The sequence below is a fragment of the Stegostoma tigrinum genome, unplaced genomic scaffold (genome assembly GCF_030684315.1).
Source record: "Stegostoma tigrinum isolate sSteTig4 unplaced genomic scaffold, sSteTig4.hap1 scaffold_50, whole genome shotgun sequence".
In the NCBI taxonomy this organism is placed as follows: Eukaryota; Metazoa; Chordata; class Chondrichthyes; order Orectolobiformes; family Stegostomatidae; genus Stegostoma; species Stegostoma tigrinum.
Genome location: NW_026728430.1, coordinates 4,381,585 through 4,395,287, shown reverse-complemented (window position 1 = coordinate 4,395,287; position 13,703 = coordinate 4,381,585).

Sequence of the window (13,703 nt, the reverse complement as noted above, 5' to 3'; positions counted from 1 at the left end):
CTGGGTTACCGGGAATAAAGATATCAGAAAGGGCACAGATGGTGCTTACTGGGGTTCACGGTTGTAAAGATATCAGATATGACACAGACAGGGTTTACTAGGATCGTACAGTGTCTCAGTGGTTACACTGCTGTTGGATGGGCAGGTTCGGTGTATTGGCCTTGCTAAATTGCTCTGTGCTGTCAGGGATGTGTAGGTTAAACCATAGTTAATGCAGAGATAGGGCGGCCGCTAGGTCTGGGTGGGATGTTCTTTCAAGGGTCGGGGCAGACTCGATCGGCACTTTCCACACTCTAGTGATTCTATTGTTTGAAAAGGAAGGGCATGATGGAGCTTACTTGGGTGTTAAAACATTCCAGAGAACACCAATGGGGTTTACCGCGACAGGATTTTATTCACGAGGGATGTTAGAAAAGTTGGAAATGCTCACACTAACGAAAGGAATACCTCATGGACATTTTGCAGATGATTTGAGTTGTGGAGAGAGGAAAAAGGGGGAAGTTCCCTCTTTCAAGTGAACCAATAACTGGAAGTCAGACATTCAAAACCATTGACGAAAAATAAAAGATAGGAGCTGAATTCCTGTCACACCGAAAAACCGTTTCCAAAATATTTTGAAAGACTCGTTTGCAGTCGCACAAGGAGTGCATTCTCAGGGAGAGAGAGAGTCTGTGGGTGGTTGAGGGATTAGGGGTAGGGTGTGGTCAGGGAAAACGTTGAGAAACAATCTCTGACTTGAAATGTAACGAAATTTCGTGAACGTGTGCCGCTGTATAAGATTGAGTAAAACAGAAGCTCATGGCTTTGGAAGATCTGGCATAAATTTCCATGTGATCAATTCTGACTGCAACTGACCAAACTTGATTTAAAATTGTTCAGGAAAGATATTCCCGAATGAACAGTTGCTCGGAGATCCATTTCCAGCTTTAATCAAGTGCCTTAAAAATGCAACAGTAATCAATACCAAGATGTAGAATCCATTTAGTACTCAGTAATCTCCACCCAAGAAACACAGGAACAAGTCACATTGGTTTTGCAGTTTAACTCTCTTCTTATCAGCAGCGCTTTCTTTAAGCTGAAATAAATGCGGGACAATGTTAAAAATTAGATAACTCTCATTCATTTTCGACTATTGCAATGAACTGTATGTGTGGGTGCAAAGTATCATGAGCAAAACAGCTTTGCCCTGAATTTAACCACGTTCAGGGCCAGCCATACGAGAAAGGACGTGGCGCTCAAACGCCATCTTCATTCTTACCTCCATAGATGCTTCTTCGCGAGTTGAATATTTGCAGGGTTTTCCTTGACCACTGGGACAGTTCCCCAGGACCAGACATTTCTCAAACCCAGAAACCAATCTTTATCAAAAGAGGCTATTATGCTGAAAAATGCTCTTTATCCTTGTCCTGCTGGTCCGTGTCACGAAACGCTGGCCCGGGTGAGGTTGGAGCTCACAGCCTGGGCATTTCACGCGCCTCTATACCGTCAGAGAAGGACCGCGCGCTCACCGATTGCATCACTGGAGGCACAGAGTAGCTCCGTGCCCTCATTCAGTGTTCCTTCATCACAGTTTACTGTTTGATGAGTATTCCTGTTGAGGGTCTGATGGTGCTCCTTACAAACCCTCTATCACTGTACTTATTTCCTGCTCCCGCTCGTTTCATTGTGTGGCGCTGTGACAGTGTCGTGACCCGTTCTTTGTGGTGTGGCAGCATGAGCTTCGGCTCGAGAATGAGTCAAACCACTGACTGTTGTCCCCAATATTTCCTCTTAACATATCCTGAAGTGATACTGTAAGGGATCAGTTAATATTGCAATCAGACATGCAGAGACCGTGGTAGGAATTGCCGAGGTTGTGAGATGAAGTCTCATCCACACCATGTTTTGTTGACACAGATTATAAGTGTGAAGCTAGATGAACACAGCAGGCCAAGCAGCATCTCAGGAGCACAAAAGCTGACGTTTCGGGCCTAGACCCTTCATCAGAGAGGGGGATGGGTTGAGGGTTCTGGAATAAATAGGGAGAGAGGGGGAGGCGGACCGAAGCTGGAGAGAAAAGATAGGTGGAGAGGAGAGTACAGGTGGGGTGGTAGTGAGGGGACAGGTCAAGGAGGTGGGATGAGGTTAGTAGGTAGTAAATAGAGGTGTGGCTTGGGGTGGGAGGAAGGGATGGGTGAGAGGAAGAACAGGTTAGGGAGGCAGAGACAGGCTGGGCTGGTTTTGGGATGCAGAGGGTGGAGGGGAAGAGCTGGGCTGGTTGCATGGTGCAGTGGCGGGAGGGGTTGAACTGGGCTGGTTTTGGGATGCGGTGGGGGAAGGGGAGATTTTGAAACTGGTGATGTCCACATTGATACCATTGGGCTGCAGGGTTCCCAAGCGCAATATGAGTTGCTGTTCCTGCAACCTTCGTGTGGCATCATTGTGGCACTGCAGGAGGCCCATGATGGACATGTCATCTAAAGAATGGGAGGGGGAGTTGAAATGGTTCGCGACTGGGAGGTGCAGTTGTTTATTGCGAATCGAGCGGAGGTGTTCTGCAAAGTGGTCCTCAAGCCTCCGCTTGGTTTCCCCAATGTACGGGAAGCCACACCGGGTACAATGGATACAGTATACCACATTGGCAGATGTGCAGGTGAACATCTGCTTAATATGGAAAGTCATCTTGAGGCCTGGGATAGGGGTGAGGGAGGAGGTGTGGGGGCAAGTGTAGCATTTCCTGCAGTTGCAGGGGAAGGTGCCGGGTGTGGTGGGGTTGGAGGGCAGTGTGGAGCAAGCAAGGGAGTCACGGAGAGAGTGGTCTCTCCGGAAAGCAGACAAGGGTGGGGATGGAAAAATGTCTTGGGTGGTGGGGTCAGATTGTAGGTGGCAGACGTGTCGGAGGATGATGCGTTGTATCCAGACGTTGGTGGGGTGGTGTGTGAGAACGAGGGGGATCCTCTTGGGGCGGTTGTGGCGGGGGCGGGGTGTGAGGGATGTGTTGTGGGAAATGCGGGAGACGCGGTCAAGGGCGTTCTCGACCACTTTGGGGGGAAAGTTGCGGTCCTTGAAGAACTTGGACATCTGGGATGTGCGGGAGTGGAATGTCTTATCGTGGGAGCAGATGCGGCGGGGGCGGAGGAATTGGGAATAGGGGATGGAATTTTTGCAGGAAGGTGGGTGGGAGGAGGTGTATTCTAGGTAGCTGTGGGAGTCAGTAGGCTTGAAATGGACATCTGTTACTAGCTGGTTGCCTGAGATGGAGACTGAGAGGTCCAGGAAGGTGAGGGATGTGATTGAGATGGCCCAGGTGAACTGAAGGTTGGGGTGGAAGGTGTTGGTGAAGTGGATGAACTGTTCGAGCTCCTCTGGGGAGCAAGAGGCGGCGCCGATACAGTCATCAATGTACCGGATGAAGAGGTGAGGTTTGGGGCCTGTGTAGGTTCGGAAGAGGGACTGTTCCACGTAACCTACAAAGAAGCAGGCATAGCTGGGGCCCATGCGGGTGCCCATGGCCACCCACTTTGTCTGTAGGAAGTGGGAGGAATCGAAAGAGAAGTTGTTGAGGTTGAGGGCGAGTTTGGCTAGGCTGATGAAGGTGTCAGTCGAGGAGGACTGGTTGGGCCTGTGGGGCAGAAGAAGCGGAGGGCCTTGAGGCCATCTGCATGCGGAATACAGGTGTATAGGGACTGGACGGCCATGCTGAAAATGAGGTGTTGGGGGCCAGGGAATTGGAAGTTCTGGAGGAGGTGGAGGGCGTGGGTGGTGTCACAGATGTAGGTAGGGAGTTCCTCGACCAAAGGGGAAAAAATGGAGTCCAGATAGGTGGAGATGAGTTCGGTGGGGCAGGAACACGTTGAGTCAATGGGTCGACCACGGCATACAACGCATCATCCTCCGACACGTCCGCCATCTGCAATCCAACCCCACCACCCAAGACATTTTTCCATCCCCACCCTTGTCTGCATTCTGGAGAGACCACTCTCTCCGTGACTCCCTTGACAGCTCCACACGCCCCTCCAACCCCACCACACCCGGCACCTTCCGCTGCAACCACAGGAAATGCTACACTTGCCCCCACACCTCCTCCCTCACCCCTATCCCAGGCCCCAAGTTGACTTTCCATATTAAGCAGAGGTTCACCTGCACATCTGCCAATGTGGTATACTGCATCCACTGTACCCGGTGTGGCTTCCTCTACATTGGGGAAACCAAGTGGAGGCTTGGAGACCGCTTTGCAGATCACCTCTGCTCAGTTCGCAACAAACTACTGCACCTCCCAGTCGCAAACCATTTCCACTCCCCCTCCCATTCTTTAGATGACATGTCCATCATCGGCCTCCTGCAGTGCCACAATGATGCCACCCGAAGGTTGCAGGAACAGCAACTCATATTCTGCCTGGGAACCCTGCAGCCTAATGGTTTCAATGTGGACTTCACCAGTTTCAAAATCTCCCCTTCCCCAACTGCATCCCCAAACCAGCCCAGTTCGTCCCCTCCCCCCACTGCACCACACAACCAGCCCAGCTCTTTCCCTCCACCCACTGCATCCCAAAACCAGTTCAGCCTGTCTCTGCCTCCCTAACCTGTTCTTCCTCTCACCCATCCCTTCCTCCCACCCCAAACCGCACCCCCATCTACCTACTAACCTCATCCCACCTCCATGACTGTCCGTCTTCCCTGGACTGACTTATCCCCTCCCTACCTCCCCACCTATACTCTCTCCACCTATCTTCTTTTCTCTCCATCTTCGGCCCGCCTCCCCCTCTCTCCCTATTTATTCCAGAACCCTCTCCCCATCCCCCTCTCTGATGAAGGGTCTAGGCCCGAAACGTCAGCTTTTGTGCTCCTGAGATGCTGCTTGGCCTGCTGTGTTCATCCAGCCTCACATTTTATTATCTTGGATTCTCCATCACCTGCAGTTCCCATTATCTCCGGGTCAAAGGCCTGTAGATTCATTTTTAGTTTTCATTGCCTTCCAGAGGTGTTTAGAAACCCCTCTCAGGCCACAGTGGTTTCCATCGCTCCCTTCGCACTTTCAATCTTTACTGACTGCGAATGTGACAAAAGTGCAGAGCATCTTCCCCCGTCGCCGTCACTCTCAGCGCATACATTCCAAAGAACTCAACGGCACGACGCCTGCGCAGTGCTCGCCTATAATGTTAATCAGGGACCTTTACCAGCGCGGGGACTGCTGGGTAACGGCCGTGACATTGAAAACCCTCAATCAATACAAATTTTACTGTGATGCGGCAGTTGGAGAAGGGTGCAGTACAAAACAACAATACAGCACAGACGCAGGCACTTCAGCCCTCCAAGCTTGCGCTGACAGATTTTGCCCTTCCATATTAAAACTGTCTTCTCTACAAGATCTACATCCCTCTATTCCCTTCCTATTCATAGACAATGTATATATATTTACTTTTTCCATCTTTCAAGTCTGAATCTATAAATAAGACAATTTTGTTAACTTATTTTAAATAAGTCTCGAGCGGTACCCATCTAAAATTAAAATTGTAACTACATGGCAATGGGTAAATGGAAAGGAGGTGATGGGATAGTGCTAATGTGTAAGTGGTCAGTACTCCAGAACCCTCCCTCTGACACTTTCAGGCTGTGACTTACAGACAGTCACTCACCTCCTTTTGGAAGAATTTGTTTTCCCTCAAATCCACTTAAAACCTCCAACTACTTATTTTAAAAGTGTTTCCCCCGCCCCGGTTATTGATTTCTGTACTAGGTGGAGATGATTATCCCTATCTAAGCAATCTATGCCCTCCAGAGCTTTGTTCACTTCAATCAGGTCCCCACCCAGCCTCCTCTTCCACCAGGAAAACAACACAGCCTCTCTACTTTTTCTTCATAACCCCATCACTCCAGCCCAAGCAACATCCTGCTGGATCTCTGCACTTGTGCAGTCACATCATCCTTTGATGTCATTTATGTAAATGATTTGGATGTGAACATAGGAGGCATGGTTATTAAGTTTGTGGATGACACCAAAATTTCTGGTGCAGTGCGCAGTGAGAATGTTATCTCAGAGTACAGCAGGGCCTTTATCAGATTGGCCAACAGGCTGAGGAGTAACAGGTGGAGTTAAGTTTGGATAAATGTGAGGTGTTGCATTTTGGGAAGGCACACCAGGACAGGAGTCATGCACTTAATGGTAAGGTCCTGGGGAACATTGCTGAACAAAGACTTTGGGGTGCAGGTTCAAGAGTTCCTTTAAGGTGGAACCAGAGTTAGATAGGACAGTGAAGGAAGACTTTGGTATTCTTGCATTTGTTGGTCAATGCATTATAGGTGTTGAAGTGTCATATTGTGACTATACAGGATATTGGTTAGGCCAATTTTGGAATGTTGCTGTCAGTAAAGACACTTGAAGTGGTTCAGAAAAGATTTAAAAGGATTTCACTGGAGTTGGAGGGTTTGGGCTACAGGGAGAGGCTGAATAAGCTGGGGCTATTTTCCCTGAAATATTGGAGGCTGAGGGGTGGCCTTGTAAATGTTTATAAAATCGTGAGAGACGTGGCAAAGGTGAGTAGTCAACGTCATTTTCCCAGGCTAGAAGTCCAAAACTGGAGCACATAGCTTTAAGTTGATAGCAGAAAGATGTAAAAGGAACCTAAGGGGCATTTTCTTTTCATGTCGAGGGTGGTACATGTATGGAATGAGCTACCACAGGAAGTGGTAGAGGCTGGTACAATTACAACATTTAAAAGGTATCTAGATGGGTGCGTGAACAGGAAGAGTTTGCAGGGGTATGGGCCAAATGGTATTAAATGGGACCACATTAATTAGGATACCTGGTTAGCTTGGACGCATTGGACCAAAGATTCTGTTTCCATGCTGTACAACTCTGTGGCTCTAAGTTGGAGAGTGGCAGAGTTGCTTCTGAGACTAAGATCCTGAATTTAAAAAGAGGAAGCCGTGAATGGCATGGCACACAAGCTGGCCATAATAAATTGGGGAGCATAACTTAAGGAGATAGAATTGGATAGGCAAGTGAAAACACTTAAAGAAAATATTGGAGAACTGCAACAGTTGTTCATTCCTATCTGGCACAAAAATAAAATGAGAAATGGGGCCTATCCATGACTAGGAGGGAAATTAAGAATAGTGATCTAGAGTCTTAGAAAATAAGAACATGACGTGCTGGTGTTGGACTAGGGTGGACAAGGTCAGAAATCACACAACACCAGCTTATTAGTCCAACAGGTTTATTTGAAAACACAAGCTTTCGGAGCCTCAGACCTTCTTCATGAACAGATTGCTCTTTCGCCCTTGAGACTGTTCTGCCATTCATGCTGATATTGCTGATCACCAACTCAGTACTTTCTCACTTTCAACACCCTTTGATCCCTTTATCCCTCTGAACAATAATCTAAACCTTCTTCACAACGTTCAATATTTTGCTAAACCACTTTCTTTGGTAGTTGAAGTCCACAGATTTACTCCTCTCTGAATGAAGAAACCCCCTTCCCGGAATCAGTCTGGTATATCTCCATAGCACTGTGACTACAAAGACAGACTATCATTCCTTAGATAAGGAGAACAATACTGAACGGAATACTCCGGGTGCAGTTGCCCTGGTGTCATGCAGTGTTGTTCAGTTCACTGGGTGTATGATATGTCGTGTCCGCCCCGGAACTATGACGCTTGGTATGAGTTTCAGCCAATGAGCGAGAGCTACATATATTCTTGCCCGTCATTCACTCCGATTGGTTGGACAATCGCCCGTGTTTTGTTGGCCACTCATATCTGCACCCCCCCCCCCCCCGCCCCAACATTCACATTGACGGCAGCTCCAGGCCAATCACACAGGCCCAGTGCGCAGTGCAGGCATTGCAGCAGGCTGCAGGTGGTGCCAGGTTGGAGGAGGGGACTCAATTTGAGAAGCTCTCCAGGCTCAAGCAACAAAATCCCTGTCCTGCTCTCGAGGCAGGAGTTTGTGAGACGGGGTAGGAATGGAAACCGCGGGAGGTGATGGCCTGGGCAGTTTATAATCTCGTAGGGGAGGCCTGGGGCCCCCATGTATCAGGCCAAGGATTACTAACCGCCATCTTGGTTAGGTCGGGGACGGGAATTCTCCCCAGATACTTGGCCGCCATTTTCGGAAAGGGAAGCCGTGTCTCACTTGGGCAGAAATCGATGAGGCTGTAACTAAGAAGGAAATCCTAGAGGTGTATGGGGAGGATTCACCAAACAGCCACTGAAGACTCAAACCCCGAATCAGACTCACTGATTTGATTTTCAGTCAGCCGACCGGAGTTGGGAACTTGATCCAGAGAGAAGAGGACGGAGAAAGGGAGAAAACTGGAAGAGGAGGACAGAGATAGGGGGATAGTTCTGGATTTCAGTCGAAAGAGGAAGGAGGGTAGAGCCAGGAGTTTACAGAATTGAGAAATAAGAGAGAAGAATAATGTTCCTTAGGATCTGGACATGTCTGTTCTGAATTTTTTCCTGCAATGACAGTAAATGACTTTTGTAAACTCCTTTTGCAGGATATTAGAAGAGAAGTATTTGCAGATATTAAACACAAATCAAATTTCCTGCTGTGAATGGTTGACTCATGCAATTTATGAGGAGCTGAGTCCCTTCAGCCTCTGAATGTGGAAGGAGAAATGTTTGACCTGTATGTAGGTGATACAGACAATATTCAGCTGACAATATTGCAGTGAGGAGACTGCATAAAAGATTTACCCTGTTACACATCCAATGTGGGAGCATTCCAGCATATTTCTTGTGGAGAGAAATTGAACCAATCAATCAAGAAGGTTGGGAAAACATTCACACCATTCACAGTGGGGAGATACTCTGCTCGAGCAATGTGCTGTCAAGGCTTCAGTTGATCAACCATTCTGAAGTGATACAAAGGTGACAGTACTGTGCAGAAACCATGGAAATGTGAGAACTATAGTAAAAAGATTCAATTACCCATCCCAGCTGGAAATCCATCAATGAATTCACATCAGGAAGAAGCCACTTACCTGTTCTGTGTGTGGGAAGGAATTTAATCAAACAACCAAACTCATGTCACATCAGAGAATTCACACTGGGGAGAGACCGTTCACCTGTTCAGAGCGCGGGAAGAGATTTACAGACATCCTGGCTCATGTGACATCAGTGGATTTGCACCGAGGAGGGGAGAAGCCATTCAATTGTTCGGTGCATGGGAAGAAATTCCCTCATTCATCCAGCCTTCAATCACACCAGCAAATTCATACTGAGCAGAAACTATTTGGCTGCACCTCCTATGGAATGAAGTTCAGACACGCATCTGCCCTCATTGGACACCAGCGAGTTCACGCCAAGGCGGGGGGGGGGAGAAAACCATTCGCCTGCTCTGTATGTGGGAAGGGCTGCAGTCAATCATCCAGTTTGCTGAGACACCAGCGAGTTTATCCCAGAGAAAAGCTGTTCAGCTGCACTTCCTGTGGGAGTAGTTTCAGGTGTTCATCTTCGCTCTGCTCATCAGCAAGTTCACACGAGAGAAGGCCATTCACCTGCTCCATTTGTGGGAAGCGATTCACTCAGTCCTTCAACTAGAGATAAATAAGTGAACCTGAATACGTTTATACTGCAGTAGTTCAAGGAGGAAACTCACCAGCATCTTCTCCAGGGTGACTAATGATGGCCCAGCAAGAGATTTCCGTATTTTAAGAAAGAATTGAATTCTGCTACCAAAATTAAGTCTGACAATATTAGATCTGTTTCAACTGATGTAAACACAACTATAATTGGCTGCAGTTTGGTAATCTGGATATATTGCTGATGGTTTGGACAAGTGTCCCTTTTTAAAAGCACCAACGGTCATTCTGAATTCAAGATTTGTGTTTGGAGAAAGAAGCAGATGCCTTGTGAAAGGGAAAACATAAAAATCAATTTATAGAAAGAAAGCTGACAAAGGAGATGACCAAACAAGTTTTGTTCATCAATGCTTGCAGGGCCAACTGCTCCTTTCACTGCCCTGTATTGTACAGATTAACAGCGTCACATCTGATAGGGCCAGGGTAAAGAATGAAGTGAAACTGGGCTATTGTCATAACCTTAACTTTGTTTCACATTTTCTTCTTCTTTCTCTTGGCCTTGACATTCCCCTCTGAAATGAAGAAGTTTACCTGTATACCTGGTCAGGCAGCAAGCCTGACTCTCAATCCAGACCGAAAACAAAGACAAAAATAAAGCTTGTCTTTAAGCCTCTACCCTACACTGATGACAGTGCACTGGTGCACTCAACTTTCTTCTTTACCACCTTATCCAACTGTGTTCAGGGAGCTATCTGGAATTAGGCCCCAAGATCCCCCTTTATACCAATGATCCTAATGGCCCTGCCATTTACTGTATACTTTCCTCTTGCATTTAGCCTCCCAAACTGCATTACCTCAATTTTCTCTGAATTAAAGTCCGTCTGCCATTTCTCCATCCAACTTTCCGATTGATCTACATCCTGCTGTGTCCTTAGACACCCTAACTCACTATCCTCAGCTGCACCAATTTTCACAGCATTAGCAAACCAACTTAGATTTTCATCCAAATCTTTTATAAAAATAACAAACCTTGTGGAACACCCCTGGTTACAGATCTCCAGTCAAAAAACACCATCGCCACCCACCCTCTGTCCTCTAACCCAATCCAATTTACCAACGCACCATGGATCAATCTCATGTGACTTAATCTACTGGAACCACCTACAATGAGGGAGCTTGTCAAATATTTCCGTAGAGTACATGCAGACAACATCCACTGCGCTGCCTTCAATCAGCCTCTTGACTTCAAAAAAAACACAAGCCAGTTTGTGAGACATGACCTCTTCTGCAGGAAGCCACGTTGCATGTTATCCACATGAACTTTAGCAAGGCCTTTGACAAGGTTCCTCGTGGCAGGCTGATACAGAAGTCGAAGTGACCTTGGTTACACCATGAGTTGGGTACAGAACTGGCTTTGTCATAGAAGATGAAGAGTAGCTATAGATCTGAAACCAGTGCTTTTCTGTAGGAATCAGACCGCTGTCGTTAACATATTTATTATAAAAAATATTTGGAGGAGAACATAGGTGATCAAATTAGTAAATATGTGAATAACAGATCTGTGGAGCTGTGAGTAGTGAGGAGGAATGCTAGACGATACAGCAGGATATAGATTGACTGGAGGCTTGTATGGAAAAATGGCAGGTGGCATTTAATCCAGACAAATGTGAGGTGATACATTTTGGAAGGTCTAATGAAGGAGGGAAGTGCACAGTAAATGGTAGAATTCTGAGAAGCACAATCATAGAGCAGTATCTAGGTCTACAGGTTCACAGTTCCCTGAAAATGACAAGTCTAGTGGAGAAGATGGTCAGGGCAAAGTGTATAAAAACTGGTCATGTTGCAGCTCGCGAGAACTTCAGTGAGGCTACATCTGCAATGTTGTGTACAATTCTGCTCACCAAACCACCACAAGGATGATCAGCTTTGCAAAGGGTACAGAAACAGGATGTCACCTTGTTTGGAGGATATTAGTTATGAGGAGATGTTGGATAAAATTGGTTTATTTTCTTTTGAACATCAGAGGCTGAGGGGCAACCCGGTAGAAATTTACAAAACTGGGAGAGACATGGATAGTTGGAGTCTAGAGTAGAAATGACAGTTTGTGTAGGGGACATAAGTTTAAAGTAATAGGGAAAAATGTAAAGGAAGTGTGAAAAGTAAGTTTTTACACACAGGACAGTATGTGCCTAGAATGCATTGCCAGAGGAAGTGGGATAAGCAGGTACAATCACAATGCTTAAAAGACATCTTGATGGATTTGTGAATTGGCAGGGAATAGAGAGATACAAACTGTGCAGGGGAAAGAAAGAGATTTCATGATTAGAAAATCATGCGTTAATGGAGGCTTGTGGGCTAAAGGGACTATTCCTGTTCTGTAGTGTTATTTGAGACCTCAGTTTTTCAAATACAGACTGGAATATTGGTAGAGTAAGAGGCAGCAAGGGTAAGTTTTCCTGGATTGTATGCACGATAAATTTCCGAAAACAGTGCATTCAGTTCAAAAAGAAAGAGCGCTCGTTTGGTCCTACTTCTTGGGAATGATGGGAGCCAAGTAGATCAAGTGTCAGTGTCAGACCATTCAGGAGACCATGATCACGTGTAGGAAGGTACAGAATAATGTCAGATAATAACCAGCATTAATTCAGAATGAGAAAACTCAATTGATGGAAAGTTGTCTTCAAGGGCAAGGTCAAAGCTGGACAGCAATGACTGGAGTGACAGGTTGATGGGACAAAGTATAAATAATAATAAGGGCTACTTTCAAAGAGAAGATGGCTCAAGTACACTCAAAAAGGAAAGGAAGTGCAAACATTCAGGGCTGCTTGTATGACAATTAGAATTTAAGATAAGATTTAAAAAAAACACTTATGATAGGTGTCAAGGAGAAAAGTCCAAATTGACAGTCACAAGGAATACAGAAGGTCCAGAAGTTGGGGCAAGCAGATGAAAAAGCACACAAGGAAGGGAGACAGTTAGGAGAAAAGGTTGGCAGCCAGTTGAGAGGCGCTGGTAACACACTGGCTGTAACAATGTAGGAGAGAAACATGCAGATTCTGGGCTCAGACACAGGGCAAAATTTAGGAGCCCCTTGGCCTTATCGGAAGCAGCAGAGGCAGTGGATCGATTGCCACCATGAGTGAGACAATGAAGCTCTTTGAGCTCCTCAGTTGTTGTTGTAGGTGAGGATGGAGGATACATGGGGGAGGGGGAAGAAATGTTCAATGAGAACAAACTTGTATTAGAGATATCATTAAAAAATAAACATACTGCAGGTCACACAGAAAGCTGATTTGGCTCTTATGCTAAATATAAAGACTGAGAACTGGAGTTATAAACCAGTGGAAACAGATTCCATTGAAATGGTTCAGTACTGACTGTGATTGAAAGCAAAATCCAAACATCCAATAGCTACCTACAAACTCACTTCTGTGTCAGCAAATGAGATAAATGAGTGAATCCCTTCCCACCCTCAGAGCAGACGAATGGCCTCTCTCCAGCGTGAACTCGCTGGCGTATATTGAGGCTAGTTGATCACCTGAACATATGTCTGCAAAAAACACACAAATAGTCTCTCAGCAGTGTGAACATATTGATGATTCATCAGTTGCCCAGAACATTTAAAGCACTTCCCACAGTTTGGACATTTAAAAGGTCTCTCGTCAGTGTGAGCAGCTTGTATGCCAGGACTGTGGTTCACCAAGTGAATCCCTCCCCACAATCAAGGCTTGCATTGTGCCAGTCCTGGTAATTAACTAAAACCGTGTCCACACACACAATACGTGTATGCTTTCTCCTTACATGTTCAAAATCTGATAATGTTCTGTTTACAATAAACTGAGGTGTCCATAAGACCCTGGGATTATGCCTGGTGTCAGTTTCCCTTTGAGTACACTGTGAAATCAATTTAAAACAGAACAATGCAATGAAGAGAGAGTCCACACAAACACCAGGCTGCCTATGCAATCAGCTCGTAATGAATCTGGTAGTTTGATTAGATTAGACTCCCTACAGTGTGGAAACAGGCCCTTTGGCCCAACAAGCCCACACTGCCCCTTGAAGCATCGGACCCAGACCCATCCCCCTATCACCCACACACCCCTGAACACTCCGGGCAAATTAGCATGGCTAATCCACCAATCCACCTAGCCTGCACATCTTTGGACTGTGGGAGGAAACCGGAACACCTGGAGTAAA